Source organism: Sciurus vulgaris, assembly GCF_902686455.1.
Source record: "Sciurus vulgaris genome assembly, chromosome: 3".
Taxonomy (NCBI): domain Eukaryota; kingdom Metazoa; phylum Chordata; class Mammalia; order Rodentia; family Sciuridae; genus Sciurus; species Sciurus vulgaris.
Genome location: NC_136463.1, coordinates 184,301,782 through 184,318,080, shown reverse-complemented (window position 1 = coordinate 184,318,080; position 16,299 = coordinate 184,301,782). Strand labels below are relative to the sequence as shown.

Here is a 16,299-nt window from a genome sequence, read left to right as displayed (position 1 = left end):
CTGATGCACACTGCTTTCCAGACTGGCCGTCCTCCCTGCACATACGTCACGCGTTAGCCCCAGACGTTCCTGACGGGCACATTCCCAAGGTAGCATGTCGCTGCCTGTCCCAGCCTCGGTGGCACTGTGCCTCTTGGCCACACTGACGCTGCTGCTTTAGTCTGTCTTCTGCGGTGCCAGGGGTGGAACAGGCCGCACACATGCTGAACACCTGAACAACCACCTATGGACAGAAAGAACCCTGTGCAGTGAGGAGCAGCCACCGCCAGACTGGAGCCAAACTTCACGTCACCACCAGGAAGCTGTCACGGGTCAGAGGTGTTGACGGAGTCTCAGAGCTGGGGGCCCTCGGGCACCAGCATCCCAGGTAGGGGTAGATGCCCAGCCTTCGTGGGCCTGTCAGGACTTACGCCAGCTCAAGCCCTTACCAGGCTGGGGTGCCTAAACCACAGAGGCACCTAGGAGCAGACAGGCGGCACCTGCAGCTGGCAGCTTGTCACTGTCACTGCGGGTTTAGTACCACGGGGGTCCTCGTGAACCCACTGTGGAGGCTCCAGTCCAGAGATGTGTTTGTCAGGTAGGAGCTCAGGGACACCAAGATGGTGACAGCAGGGTACAGGAGAAATGCCACTGGAGGATGAGACAGGCAGAGGAGTCATCACGGCCCCGATGACGTCGAGTCCCGTTACCATGACAACTGCCACTCTGCCCGTGACAACCCTTCCACAGGTTCTGCACTCTAAAATGAGCCAGGAGGGGACCAGACAGCGTGCTAATCAGGTGTCCCTAGCAAACCATCAGAGTAAACGGGTAAGGTCTTCAATCCGTTCTGTCTGGGAAAGAGACCAACCGGCTCTGGACTCGGCAACACTGATTTCCAGGCGTCAGGGCCCTGAGCCTGTCTCTTGCTTGGCCCATTCCGCTCTACCTTACGGACTGCTACCTTCACATCCCCCTTCAACACACTGTTACTTCTGCTCAGCTGTTTGTTTGGGGCACCAAGGACCTGGACCCCAAGTGGATACCCCAACAATAACATTTCCCATTCCCATTTTACAGATGAGCAAACAAAGGCAAAGCAGAACTCAAGTTAGTCTGTCACCAAGATTTAAACCCAGACCCACCCAGCTTAGTCCAGAGTCCAGGCTTCACCCCCAAGAACCGCACAGGCGAAGAGGAGAGAAGTCTCCAAAGAAAGGGTTCTTTTGCTCAGCAAGGACAAGCATTGTCCACCCTGCTGATGACCCTTTCTGCTCCCATGCTGCCCACTCCATCTGCCCACCAAGGATGCTGTTCAGTTAATAAACGGGTCCCTGGCCTCCAATGCCCAGGTGTGTAGGATACAAGTCCACCCCGGGATCTGGTATTTGAGGGCCAGAGCTCAGCAAGAGGATAGTTCCCCCAGCTGGGCTGGACCTAGCAGCTGGGGTATCCTTGACCAACTTCAGGGAAGACCTGAAGGCAGGGTAAACCCACCACACAAGGAAATGGCCCTTTAGCGGGGAGCCTAGGCCCACTCGGTATGAAGCTCATTTGTGTGAGGTATCTAAGAATTTGTGCAAAAACTCGGCACCCCAAGCTGCTATGCAAACTATTTTACAGCACCTTGCATGCAGACGCCTACCGGCAAATATCTATGCCCCAGCTCAAGTTACATTAAGTCTTTTGAAACCAAGAGATCAAAGCCAGCTGGGAATCTGGAGTCCAGCATTCCTGTGGGAGGCTCTGCAGGCCCTCCCTGATTCTGTACTACCAGGCTACTCCTTCCTCTGCTGGGCAGTGCCAGACCCTTCCCTGGCCTTCCATCATCTGAGACCATGGGTAGCCTGGGGACTTGGATGCTGAAATCAGATGACTCCAACTGGGCCATTCCCAGCCAGCATGCCACCTTGGATTGTGCAGCTTCCCGGAGGCACACTTCATCTGTAAAACAAGGCCTTTAATGAATACTTAGCTCCACCCCCTGTCCTTGAGAAGATCTAGTCAGATAATCCAGGAGAGTTTTGCAAACTGCTAATCACAGTGTGAATTAAAATTAAAATGGGCATGCAGAAGAGTTCTTCAAACACTCCACAGTACCAGGCTCTCTCAAGCTTCCACTGCACCAGATCTGCCAACGGCCCCCAAACCACATCATGTAAAGCCCACCCTTCCTTTGGGAGTTGGTACATAACTCCTCTTCAAATCCACCCTCTTCTGAGCACCCAGAGGCCTAAACAACTCAGAGGACACCCCTCTCCAGCCACCTGTCCACTGACCACCTTGTAGCAACCTGGACCTGCCTTGATTTCTATTAAGCATCTGCAAAGCCCCTTCAACTTCCAGGTGTTGTTCGGAGTAAGCCCAAGTCCAACTCCACAGGTAATCTTCCTAAGCCAGTTCTTCTCCATTCTCTAAGCACGCAAACACTACCCGGAGGTAACAGAAGCCAGAGCGATGGAATCACACAGGAGAGTGGGACTCTCGCCTGGGCCCTGGGGCCTCTCCTGGGCACTGCAGCCAGGGGAGTCAGCGTGCCTCCTGGAGACCTCCCCAGTTTATCTTATCTCCAAGTTGGATGGGCTTGTCTTGGGCCCTCTTCCAAGGCAGCGGCTATGAACTTGGAGGGCACAAATCCTGGAAGGATCTGACAGAGGCTCTGGCCAGCTGTGTAGAAAATGTAGCACCCATAAAGGTTGATGTGTAACTTCAGGGGCTTCACGGACCCTCAGGAAGGACTGTGCTGCGGGTCAAGAGCCCAGGATACCCACACCTGTTCTGTTGCTTATAAAAACGATGGTCAATGACCAAAGCCTGGTCCAGGGTTCAGTGGGCTCCATCAAGACCCTTGGTCAACCCAGAGCCTCTGCTGGTGCTTTTTATATTTCACTGGCGGCTGGAGCAGCAAGAGGCTCACACAGAAAGGAGCAGCGTGTCACAGGGCCCGGGGCCAAAACCAGGTGACCCCTACCCACAAAAGGTGGCAGGGCATAAACCCAAGTGCAAGAACCAGACTACCCCGTGCTGGGTGGCGGCAGCAAGTGACTGGCTCAGGGGCAGTGCTGGGAAGGCACAGTGAGACCTCTGTGAGCCACTGGCCTTGTGTCTTGGCTTTTCCTCTGACCAACGCAGGCCTGGTGGCCTCTGGAGTCCTTTCTGGCACACCAAATGTGGGGCCCCAGAACCTGCCTCTACCCTGGGGGCATGAGCTCTGCAGTCAGGTGCCCTGTGCCAGGGCCTCAGACAAAACCATCCCGACATGACCCCACGATCCTCCTTTGCTCGCTCCTGCTAATCAGAGGACAGCCGTGTACCTCTTGGAAAGAGGAGCCCCAAGGTACAGACTCTGGCCAATGAACCATGTTCATCTCTCTTCTGACCCTGGCGACAGTCGGGAACAGAAAGGCAGCGGCCTGGGAAAGCACGGATCGAGGGGTCAGGGCCAGGACCACCCATGCCCTCAGCCCATGGGCACCTGCTCACAGAGAAGGCGTGCCACGAGGCCCAGAGAGGATAAAGAACTTCCTCTAGGAACTGCGAAGGGGGCAAGCTGAAGGACAGCAGGGAACAGGGAAAGGGGACAGGAAGCTCACACACAAGCACAGGTGAGGACAGACACATGCCACCTTCTTGATTCCCTGGGGGCACCAAAGGGGCACCTGACCCAGACGCACCTCTCCAGGCCTACCCTGGTCTGGAGGCCCCTGCGGACCCGTCCCTCTCCTGTGTGTAGCAACAGGTGCCGCACACAGGTAGACCAACCCAGCTCCTCGGGAGAACTAGAAACTCCACAGCAGCTCCCGGGCAAGCCCTGCAAAGGCCTGCGCATCAGTGGCTGGCGGCCATCCCGGATGCACAGGCGAGGGAACAGGAAGCTCCTGCAAGGCAGTTTCATCTCTCAAACTCTGGTTCCCAGGACCTGCCATGCTTGGGCCCAGAATCTTTCCAATAAGTGCCCCACCCCCTCTTCTCGAGCAAGTTGGAGCTCATTATTTGATACCCTTTCCGTATCTGAGAACGTTCAGAGACACCAGCTCCATGCTTACAGACAGGGAAACCAAGGTCCAAGGAAACCGACTGATGCAAAAGGCGACTATGGCCAAAATTGTAAGTTCTCTCCACTGATACTTTTCTGACCCAAGAATACCCTCTATACCCATGGGTTCAACCAACCTCAGCTCAAAAATATTTCGAAAAAACCTGCCCTGTCCAGTTCATGTGTGGGCCTTTTCCCGGTCATTATTCCCTAAAGAATCCAGAGTGATGACCGATCACATAGCACGGATATGCACCAGGTCTTGCAGGCAACACAGACAGGACCCGAAGTGCAGAGTCCGGGCTCCAACCACCACGTGCCCATGAGCTCTTCTGAAAAGGCGGTCTGCTCAGCCCACCCTAAGCAATGCACCAGCACAGCGGGAAGACTCTGGGCCACAGGGAGCAGGAAGCTTCTGGATTAGGCAGGAGAGGTCTTGGAGGGCCAGGCAGCTACGGCAAGACAGCCCAAGGCTCTCGAAATAAGCAAGAGGGGATCCTTCTTCCACTCACTTTTATTCCCAAAGCCTTAAGCACGTCGAGCGTGTGTCTGTCCTCACACATGCCCCTCGGAGGCGAGAAGGCGGCTGGCAGCAGCACTGAAGTGCAACCTCTGAAGAACAGAGGCCAGTTTTTGTCCAATACGTGGCGGGCTCAGGCCTCCGTCCCTCGGCTGCCCGCTGACCTCACGCCCACAGCTACTGCCTTCACTCGCTGAGCCAGGGTAGAGTCCGCTGCCATCTCAGTGCAGAGGTCTTGAAAGGAGCCGGGCCCCACCTTAGGCTCCGCCACTGCCGCTGCACAGCCCTGCTCTTGGGTCATCTGCTGGTAACCAGCAGGGCAGGCCTGATCAGAGGAGCCCATGCAGCATCCACAGGCACAGAACAGACACCTGCAGGTCACCTGCCGGAGACGGGGGGGACAGGAGTGTTCTTCCAGGGTGACGAAGGTTCTGACACGCCAGCGGGAGGCACAGGACTGGAGACCTCTACGTATGGCCGATCTGCACCCTCTACAGTTAAGTGGATGATATGAACGCAGCTCAAAACCAGTAAACAAGCTCTAGAAAAGTGTGGAGACCCCCACTGAAGACTGGCCCCTAATCCAGAACACGTGGTCACCTTCCAGCACTGTGGCAAAACACCCAAGACCATCAATTAATAAGGAAAAGGTTTACTTCGGCTTCCAGTCTCAGGCTTCGGTTTGCTGGCTCTGTTGCTCTGGACCCGCAGCAGTACAGCAGGTCATGGCAGGAGACAGTGAGGGGCTGGGGTCCCTGTACTGATTCCAGGGCGTGTCTCCAGGGATCTAATCGCCTCCCACTAACTAGGCCCTCCCACCTCAACAGCACCAGGGCCGGGGACCAAGCCTTCAGCACTGGGGCCCGCAGGGGACATTCAAGATCCAAACTACAATGCAGACTACGAATTTGTCAGTGATGCTCCACAAGGTCCAGGCAGGAGGTGTCTGGCCGGGGAAAACAGATGAGCCCAGCTGCCATGGGCTCCTTTAAGACCACCCACCTCACTTCTTAATGGTACATTTGACTTTCAAATAAATCTACCGTTCCATTAAAAACAAAAACAACAAACACTTGACCTGCTTTCTCTCATCTGTGTGGTCCATGTCTGTGGCTATTTTCACTGGCTGGCATGGGAGTCTGGGGCACAGAGTAGCTCGTGTGCCCTCCCGGGCACCAGTTAAGGGAGCAGACAGGGTGCTTGGGGGCAACTTGGTGGGCCGCAGGCGCCAGGAGGTACCAGAGGCTCCTGTCTATCTCTAACATGGGTAGGGCATGCAGGGTGGTCCAGGCCTGAGCAATGGGCGGTCACTGAAGCTGCTGGGGGTCCGAGTTTGTCCCCAGGTTATCGGGGAGGTCAGTCTTCCAGAGCCTCAGCTTCCCGCCTGCTGCCCCTGCCCAGTGGCTGGTCCCCTACTGGCTGTGCCCTCACTGCCTCAGGGACAGAGCTGCCAGGCAGCACTCCACTCCCTCAGAGGCAGCACCTCAGCAGCAACATTCGGGTGTCCTAGGACCTAGGTGGGCACAGCAGGATCAGAACCTGGTGAAGCGCCAGGACCCTCACTCAGGGAGGACGCACGACCACAGCCAGGCGCTGCAGAAGCAGGCCCAGAGCAGACCTGGGGAGCTGCCAGCAGTGACCTTGAGGCAAACCAGGGCGTGAGTGCCAATTAGCACCAAGCAGACACTGGATTTTTGCTGGGGCAGTGCAAAACCAGGCCCAAGTGTCACAGCAGTGGATGGTCTTTTAAGACCCCGTGAATACCCTGCACCCACCTCCTGGACTTCTCTCAGGCCACCTTTGGTCCACCCACTGTCCTCGGGCCAGCAAAGGCAAGCCTCTCAGGAAGCCCCCTGCCCAGGACAGAGCTGCAGGCACCGCCCTGGCTCACTTTCAAGGTGGCAAAGCTCAGGCCCCTCCTCCAGTCTCCTCCTCTCAGACACCATGCTGGCAGAACGCCAGAGAAAGCAAACCGCACAAATGCCACCCAGGGAATGCTGGAGCCAGAGAGGGGCCTCCCTCCGCCAGCCGCTCCTGCACCGCGTGGGGCAGGCCCACTGGGCCAAGATGCGCCCCGTGCCAAGTGCAGAGGTGAGGCACACGGGGGCTGATGGGGGGTCACTGCATGGTCCACTGCGCTCTCCAGAGAGAGGCCAGCTCAGCACCCACTGGAGAGACCCCGCTCTCCGGCCAGTAATGCCAGGCCAGAGGAATGCTGGGAACGAGGGTTCTCCCTGGAGGCTTCCCATGACCCAAACAGCCCCGCCTGCAGGGCAAAGCCTGGGGCCTGCCTCAGAGCCCTGAATCCCTCAGCTCCCCGCTAAAGCCTGCATGGAACCCCTGGACACCCCAACATCCTTCCACACCCGTGAACAAGTGAACCCTGAGAACGTGACATAGAAGATGGGGAGAGAAGCTGGAAACTTCCAGGCTCCCTCGGTTTAACAGTACGCCCAGGATTCAAAGGGAAACCCAAAACAATTCATCTAGCTGTCCACTTGATTTGGAAGGACTTTTAAGTCCATAAGTGCCCAAAAAGGAAGCCGGCAGTCCACCCGTCGCTTCTCAACTCCCCGGCCCTCGGCCTCAGTGCCCACATGGTGCGCCCAGTGGAGTCCAACCTCCCCCACCTGGTGAGTGGCCTCCCTGTTACTCCCGTCACCAGGACAACCCTGCCGAGGGATTCCTGGGGGCACCGCGCTCCTGCTGCCAGGTCAGGAGAACACAGAACAGCCTGTGGTGAACAGCCCCGTGACCCAGCTCCTCCTCCTCCACACCAGCGCTGCTCCCTCCTAACAGATCCTGCCACGTGTTTCAAGGACAAATGCTCTCCCGAAGCACCCCACTTGGGACGGGGACAGCGAGAGTGACCTTGTCACTGTGGGGCACACGGAGCTCGCGCATCACTGGGTGCCACCATTCGGGAAACACTCAACCTCTTACAGTAAGAGAATAATGACCCCTTTGTGCAAACACAGAGGACAGTCCACCTGGGCCCTGTCCCTTGGCTGCCGGGAGACGACAAGCTGCAGGTCTGGTTTCTCGGCAGCAGGAGAGCAGGAACTCACGGGCGCAGAGACAAAGGGCCATTCTGGGAATGCACAGGTGCCAGCGTCGGTGCCGCCACACGGAAGACAGCTGACCTTTCCATGCCGGGGACACTGCGGGCTGCCAAGGATGTGGGAAGAGAGCTGCGAGGGGGGTGCCTCAGGCGGCTGCAGAAGGCAGGTACGTCAACAGAAGCTTCTGGAAGAACTTCTCCCTCTGGCAGCCGCTCCACACACGAGGCCTGTCTCCCCACAGGTCTGCACACCTTGGGCACGAAAGATACGGCCAGGGAGCAGGCCAGACACCAGCTCACCTGGGCACATCGGCATAATCCACCCCGTAGGGGGACAGTGGCTTTGATGGCAGAGGAAGAGGTCTGGAAGGGAGCCACTGTGGACGGTGGCTGCAAACTCAGAAGGCCAAGTTCAGAAGCCATTCAGAGGTGAGGGGAAGGACAGGCAGGCCTGTGATGTGGTGCCCAGCTCCTGGAGTGTAGCCGGCAGCGGGACCTTGGCCACCAGCCTCCTGGGACTGCCTCGCTGGAAGGAGCCACAACCAAGGTCACAGAGGCTCCATCTCAGTTACCCTGCATCCAGTGACCAAGGCAGTGGCCACAAAGCCTGTCCCACTCCATGCCCTGCTCAGCAGACTCCCAGGGGTCACCCACACCAGAATTGCTGTGGGTCGCCTTGCTGTGGAACCCTCACTAAGACCACAGCACCATGGCGTCTGCTCCCTTGGCCCCCACGGCCGCCCCAGAGGACTTTCAGCCCCCGCCCAGGGAGCGCAGGCTTGGGCACTGCTTCCTCTGCCTACTTCCCCCCACACTGTCTCGCTGACCTCCTGACACCTGCCCACTGACAACCTCCGCAGATGGGTTTGCAGACAAAGCTGCAGCGCAGTTCCCTGGACCAGGCAGGGGGAGCCAGACCTGCAGAGCCCACCCCAGCCAGAGCACACCTGACCCCCAACGGCAAGGCACGGTGGGATTGAAGGGGGCCACCATGAGCCACCCAGAGCCACCTGCACTCAGGCCCACTTTCCAGAAAGGAGTAACAGAGGCTCTGGGCTTTTAGAGGAAGCTGGGACCTCACTGTTGGGAAAGAGAGGGAAGGTTTCATTCCGGACACAGCCCACGTCTGCTGCGCACTGAAGAGCATCACAGCCCAGGGGGAGGCAGGGTCCCTCCCCCTGGGGGACCCAGGCAGTGTCTTAGTTTTAGGACACGGTCCCTCTTTAGGACTTAACTGACGCGCCTCCCATGGGAAAATGAATTCTGGGTGTGCACAGGTGTGGAAGGAGCAGAGGGAGTGCCCATCAGGACACAGGAAGTCCACTAGGGACGTACATCTCGATGACGACGGCCTTCCTGACGCCCAGCACCGTGTGCTCACAAGGCACGGGTGATCACACTCAGGCTGATGGACACCCCAGGAGGCCAAGCGTGACACACATCCCCAGTACAATGGAGGCTTCCACCTCCAAGGAAGGCCGGGCGAGGCAGGAGGGCTGCGCCACAGACAGCAGGTACTGTCCACCCAGCAGGCGGGCCGAGAGCTTCGTGCACTGAAGGAAAGGAGGAGGAAATACCGCAGCAGGCTGAGGAGTGAAAATATCCACAGCCTGGGGGTGCTTCTGTCTGCTTCCCCCCAAAAAACCCAACCAGACCAGCACACCTAAGGACCTGGGGCCCCTCCTTTCCTGACACCCAACCCCTTGGACCTAGGTCCACTTGGACGAGGTGCCACACCAGGACTCTTCATCTGCACTCATCAGTCTGCAGATCCTTTGTGAGGGACACAGGAAGTGAGCATACGGGTCCTACCTGAAGTGCCACCTTAACTGGACCAACAAGGACATCAGGGACAGCATGTCCATGAACAGGAGTGGACCTCTGAGGGAATATGCGCTCCCACAGGGATGAATATCACCCATGACAGGGACCTCAAGAAATCACCAGCTGGGGCTGGAACCAGCCTCCCTCCTCCACGCAGGGCAGCTCCCAGACAAGCCCACGGGGGTCACTGGCAGGTGCCTGGAGCTTCCCGAGACCCATGTCCTTCAAATGAAGCCCCTGGCTGTCCCAGGCTGTGCATGCCAGGTCCATGCCTGGAGCCTGTCCCTGCAAGAGACCACCACGCCTTAGTTTATGAGACCCCCCCCCCAACTCTCCATTACGCAGGGCAAGAAGCCAGGAGTCACAGGGGCGGATGAGCCTGGAGGTCCCCAGCAAAACAACTTCCGCACGGCCGGCCTCTGCAGGGTCCCTGCATCTGTGCTGGGCTCACCCACCCATTCCCAGCTGCCGTCTGAGGTGCAAAATAACGGTTGGCTGGACAACCCACTGCCACCCAGCATCGGCTCCAACGAGGCACCAGGCTGCTTTGTGCAGAGGGAAGTCGCTCCCCTCCACAGCTGGGCTCATACATCCTCTGCACTGCTGCTCCATGCTCTGACTACACTGCATGCTCAGATGGGGCTGGCCAGCTCCCTGGGCTTTCCAGGGGTCCACTCTGCACGTCTGAGTGCTCTCTAGGCAGCAGCCTTTACCTAAGGGCCTGAACTCCTGAAGCTGAACTGTGTGTCCTCCTGTGGGGCCAGGGCATCCCTGCTGGGCTCAGCAAGCACAGGGGCAGCTTGGTGCTGGGAGGGAGAAGCGGGACTCCTGGCTGTGGAGGTCCCGCTGGGCCGGCGGGTTGACTGGACTGGCTTCCCCTGCCCACCCCTCGCCCACTCCTGCTCCACCTGAAGCAGAAGCACAAGATCTCTGGACAAGGGCTGCCTCTCCCTTGAGCACAACCAAGGAGCCACCACACAGTCGGGCTCCTAAGTCCTTGTGGCCTCAAAAGTCAGAAAACCACACAATTTAATGTGGGTGGATGGAGCCGGTCGAGCCTGGCACATGAGGAGTTCTGTTGACTTGTTCTTCCAAGAAGCATCAGTGTCACTGCTAGCTAGAACCTGGGGACTCTCCACACACTGCCCTGCCTCAGGAGTCTGAAGACACCAGTGTCTTCTCCGGCAGCTCAGTGAGATGGCCTTGCATCACCCCGTTGATTGACAGTGCTGACCTACACAGCTATGGCCTTGGAGACACAAACTGCAGCTTCTCCTCCTCCGTGGGCTGGAAGTCAGGAGGGACGACGACAGCAGGCTCGTGGTCCTCATTCTATCTGACTTGGATGAAGCTACACACGTGGAGGTGGCCACTGTCCTGAATCCTGGGTCCAGGACAGTCCCCCTGCTTCTCATGAATGTGACCATATTCATGGACAGAATCTTTAAGGGATATGAAGCTAAGAGCAGATCAGGACCCAACGTGACTAAGTGACTTGATAAAAAAAGGAAATTTGGAGACAGGCGCACCCATGCAAGCCCAGGCCTTGCAAACATTCAGAGGGAGGGTGGCAAGGCTTCCACAAGCCAGGGAACACCAGCGATCACCAAGCGCTGGGAGGCCTGGGGCAGATTCCCCACGCAGCTCAGGAGCCAGCCCTGAACACGCCTTGGCTGCGGACCTACGGGCTGCAGAGCCAGGAGGCAGGACAGTCTGCCGCTCAAGCCCAGCAGTTGTGGTTCTTTGTGACGATCTCGCTAGGGTGTCACACTCATGTTCTCTGTCTGCAAAATGGGAGAGGAACTCTCAAGGCCCTGCCCACCCAGAGGCTGTTCAACAGCCTCTGGGTTCCATGCCCAGCACAGCAAAGCAAGAGGCAGGCAAACGGGAGCCCAGTGGCATGGCCGGTAAACTTCCTCACGCAGAGCGCAGTGCTTGGCCTTCCCTGCCACACGCGATTTTAAATGCTACCGAGAGCATGATGAGAACAGATCCGCCTTTCTTTGCCCTGCGTTGCACCAACATGAGTATTCGGCACAAAGCGGGCCTGGAAAGGAGAAACGGCCACCAAGCAGCCACCAAGTCATCAGGGTCGACTCATTCGACTGCAGGAAGTCCCACCTGGAGCCTGGCAGGGTCACCTGGGTGGCGTGGCTGATCTTCACAGCCTCCTTCTCTTTGTGAGACCCTTCTCTGCGGACAGTTGGCTGTGGGTCTGCGCCCCGTCCTGCGCTCCTAGTGTAGGATGGGCCTGCCCTTCCCTAGCCCGAAGGGCTCTCCTCCTTCCTTTCGGGCGTCTGCTCCCACTGGCTGGGACTGGTGGGCCATAGTTATGGAAGTATATACAAATTTAATTACTTCATGCATTAATGGTTATGAGAGAGTAACCTGCACGACAATTCAAGTTCTAGAAAGGCTGGATAAAAGCTGGATAATCGCTGGAGCATGCTCACAGCTCCAGCCTGGCCGGAAGGGCCGAGGGGTTTGGCATGGCCACCTGACAGCCAGAGGACAGGTGCCTCCAGGAGAGAAGGGGCCAGCGCTCTGGCACTGCCCAGGGACCTTCTCCCACCAGGCCCCCTGCACATGGGCTGCGCACCTGCTGGGCACAGTGGCTAGCGGAGGACTCCTGAGTGCCAAGAGCCAGAAGTGCCCCCTGACTAGTGACCTCCGCGCAAGGACCGGACGTCCCTGCTCTAGGCTTCCTACTGTCAAGAAGCTCTCTGCGTCACGAGGACGCGCGCCTGACGTGGGTTTTCTTCCTTTCCCTTGGCTACGAGCCCAGGGGCCCTGAGGGAGGGCACTTGGCCCTTTCCTTGTAGGAACCATAAAATAGCACCGAGCGCAAGAAACACAGCGAACAGGCTGAGGGCTCGGCCGCCTCCATCGGTGAAGGCAGGGGCTGTCACAGGAGCACGCGTCAAACCGCCTGCACGCTCAGCTCCAGAAGACGCTTTCCTTAGACCTCCCGGGTGACACTCAGAACCCACGTGCTGCAGGGACGACCCCCTCGGCCAGTGTGCTTCTCCACTTCGCTACTCTTCTCAACGAGCACGTGAGGCAAGAGACATGTGTCCCCAGGCTTACCTCGCAGATGAGGAACCAACTTCAGCACCAGCTTCAGGGACGTGCCTGACCCGAAGTGCTGCCAGGCCAGCACCGTGCCCTCGGCAGCAGGCTGCAGAGATGGCTGTGCATGTGCTCGAGGGCCCAACGCCAGGCTGGGTTTCAGCAACTCCTTCCTGTCCCCCTTCCGACAGACCCCGGAGCACCCCAGTGGAGAAGCTGCGGGAGGCTCAACTAGACATCCTGCTGAAGCAGACGAAGGGAGCGTCACCAAGGCCTGATGCGTGTCTGCTCCGACAGATGCTGGGGAGGCTGGCAGTGTTCAGACAGCTTGCTGAGGACTCCGGCTGTCAGAGTGTGGCTCCAATCCTGGCTCTGCCACTGGACACTGTGCCCACAGCTGGTCCTTCCCACCTACCCCGAGGCGGTGGGATGGGCCTAGATGCACCTCTGTGTACCCACACAGGGGTCCCCGAACCCAGTGCTCATGAGGGCTGGTGCCTTTCTTCCAGAACCCCGCCCAGCCAACTCCTTCCCGGGAGCAGCAGAGTGGCCTTGCTGTTGGCCGCCCCTCCCTGGGGGCAGGGGAAGCCCGTCCAGTAGAGCAGGGTGGGACTGCCCTACAGGAGCACTTATGGTCTGCAACTCATTCCTGGATGACAGATCACATTCCACCTGCTTCAGACGGCGGGTCACACCCTCGAGGCAGATGTGGAAAGGAGTCAGAAAGGGAGTCTCTGGAGAGAGCACCCGCTGAAGCCCAGACCCTGGAGGAAGTCGTAAGACCACACTGCACTTTAAAATGTCCCCCAAATGGCTCCCCAGTGCCTGAGTCCTGCTGGGATGACCACGATGTTATCCAGAAATGCAGGGCAGTCCCTGTCTCAGGAAATACCTTACTTTAAAACAATACATGTTTAAAAACCACAAAATTTTTTAAAAGTATGTTTTAAAAATGCAAATTTGAAAAGAGTCAATCGAATGTCCACTCTCTGTTGGACGTGGTGCATTCCAGGAGGAGAGTGTCAACTCGGTGACATGGGGTTTGGTGACGCCCACCACCACAAGGCAGGCCAGAAGGCATGGAGCACTTCCTTTGGCCACCCAACCCCTGGCTTGAGTCACGTGGAGAGGTTGGAGCAGCACCTGGGCAGCACACGTGGCCCAGGCAGTGACCCAGCACAGCAGGAGGGTAGCTCTGTCCACTGCCCCTCACCCCAGCAGAGCTCAGGAGCCGTGGGGGTGGCCCCTCCACGCTGGGCTGTCCCAGGCTATTCACTCTGACCTCTGCCCCAAGAATCTGGAAGTCAGACATGAATGAACACCAGCTCTGCCCTCCCAGCGGCGCCCGGTACGTGAGGGTCAAGAACGTTCACCCATCGCTGGGCCACCTCACCGTCCTCGCCGAGTCCTCCCCTCCACTCAGGGAGGTCTGAAATGCCAGCATGCTGCAGGCCAGGAGCTGGAAGTCACAGAAGGACACAACGGAGGACAGCTGTGGAGACAGAGGGCGGCTCCTCCGAGGAGCAAAGCTTCTGGTCGTGCACAAGGCCCCAGCCTGGACGTGGATGCCCGCGGAACGGAGGATGCAGCACAGGGCCAGGGACCCTGCGCTCCCCGCCCTCCCCCTCGCTTTCTCAACAGCTCCACCACTCTGACGCCCCGTGGCCACGAAGGCAGAGCCCAGCGGTGGTCAGAAGCTGCCAAAACACTTGCCCTTCTTCAAACCCACGGGGGACCGTCACCAAGGAGACTTGTGTGGAAGGCCACCCACGACGGAGGGACCCTGTGGAGACAATCTCCAAACCTCAGACAGGTGCAGCCCGCTGCCCGGCTGACCTCCCATTCTCTAGAGGGACAGTCTGAGGCGCTGTCTCTGGTTCCACATGGTGCAGCCCCTGGTGGCCGTCCACCCCCAACACTCACCCTTCACAGCGGCTCCTCTTTCCGGCCCCCTCGGTACCCCCACTCCTGCGGAGTGGAATCAGTTTCCCAAACACTCGCATCCAAGTCCTCATTGCAGGCTGTTTTGGAGGTCACAAATCAGAGCAGATGACAAACGCAGGGCCGGCCCTGTCGCACAGGTTTCGGGCCAAGCCTGAAGCACACAACTGAGCGACAGAAATGGGCACTCACTCCTGCTCAGTGCTGGCCAAAGCCAGTGGGCTACTCCTATTGTTAGAAAGTCCCGATTTGGAAAGCCAAGCAAATATTAGGTTCTATTAATAGATACATTTATCTCAGCTAAATCTGGGGGAAGGAAAGGGTATTCACGCCCCAGGGGCCATTTCAGCATTATATCTCTATGAACCACGGCAGCTCCTTCCAGGCTGAGGCCTGGCAGAGGTCACGCCCACAGGTTGGGGGGGGTGGGGTGCCGTGGCAGCCATGTGGCAGTGGGAAGCTCCCGGGAATGAGCGCCAGCTGCTCCACGCCCTGCCCTGCAGACCCCTGGGACCTCAGTCCATTACTTCCCCTACCTGCTGAGACATCATCACAAACTGGGGCTTAGAATTCAAGTTCACTCCTTACAGTTCTGGAGGCCGGAAATGTGAGGCCGGTCTCACTGGGCTAAAGTCAAGGTGTGGGCAGAGCTGGCCCATCTGGCAGCCCCGAGGGGACTGGAAAGGGGCTCCTGACCTCCAGCTTCTGGTGTGGCACGCCCACTCCTGGCCTCCCTCTGCACCTGGCACACCTGCTCTGGTCTGTTTCTCCACCACGCACGCACGCTGGGCCCCTGCTCTGCGATCAGCTCTTCCTCTGCTCTTTCCCACAGAGTTGGTCCTGATCACACTGGGGGCAGATGCAGGCCACCAGGTGCCATGCTTTGGATGTGGTCTGTCTGAGGGGGAAGCTTAGTCTCCAGTGTGGTGATGCTTTAGTGGGGCCTTTAGGGGGCCTCCGTGAATCTCCCACAGCAGTCTGCCGATCCTCCACTCCAGCCAGGTCCTGCCCCCTCACCAGTGCAAACAGCACCTCTTCCTCCAGGCCCAGCGGGACGGCGCCCCACAGGGCCTGCCGCCTACACTCAAGCATGGCACTTCCTCCCCTGGGAGAGTTCCAGGGAAGGCCATGGCTCACCATCCCACACCCTCCAGCTCCTGGGCTTTGAGTCTCATGGCCCAAGAGTTACCAGAGCCTGGCTTACCAGCTGCTGGACCCTGCTGCCCCTCCACTCCTCACCCATCAAACGGGCAGTGCCGCCCTCAGCTGTGGCATGCTGTGGACTCGGCCCAGCACAAGAAACGCCAATCTGAGAGAGAGCGACCCAGCCAGCCAGCCAGCAGCAGGAGAGGCTGGCCACCCAGGACCAAGCCACAGAACAGCAACTGCAGCCCAGGGACTACAGTCCCCAGCAAAATCCAGGGCACCCAGTTAAACCTGAACTAAGGATAACAAAAATTTCTTAGCGTAACTACAACCCAAACATCCAAATGCACTTGGACATCCTACACTTAATTTGGCACCCAAGAAGTCCGCCTCACATGCACAACAAGCTAGCCCCAGAGAGTGGGCAGAAGTGAGGGGCGGGGTCAGCAGCCAAACCTACAGGGGACACTCCCAAAGAGAAGTGCTTCGTGACATTTACTTCCCACTAAAGAGCTGTTTTCTAAAAATTAACAAAATGAAAATCATCTTGCTAACTATCAAAAAGAGTTGTTCAATAACACGTTCCACTCCCGTATCATTCTGCAAGGACTCAGAAACAAAGCAGCAACACCCACAACAAAGATCACCATGGAAACTGCTCACCTCCATCCTGAAAATCATGACTTCACTCCACATTCTGCCAGAAACCCAAAGAACCCTTGT

At 58.0% G+C, this 16,299-nt stretch overlaps 1 protein-coding gene across 3 annotated transcripts in view; it reads right to left on the bottom strand.

Annotated features, from left to right (window-relative positions):
- The window catches only part of SH3BP4 (SH3 domain binding protein 4), a 69,853-nt gene that overhangs the window by 32,405 nt on the left and 21,149 nt on the right, over window positions 1-16,299 (bottom strand). Inside the window, exon 1 of one of the 3 annotated variants that reach the window (XM_079132271.1) lies at window positions 14,413-14,761. The exons of the other annotated variants lie outside the window; for them this stretch is intronic. The gene's annotated coding sequence lies outside the window, so the exon portion shown is untranslated. Of the gene's footprint in view, window positions 1-14,412; window positions 14,762-16,299 lie in introns of those variants that run through there. 3 annotated transcript variants of the gene reach the window in all.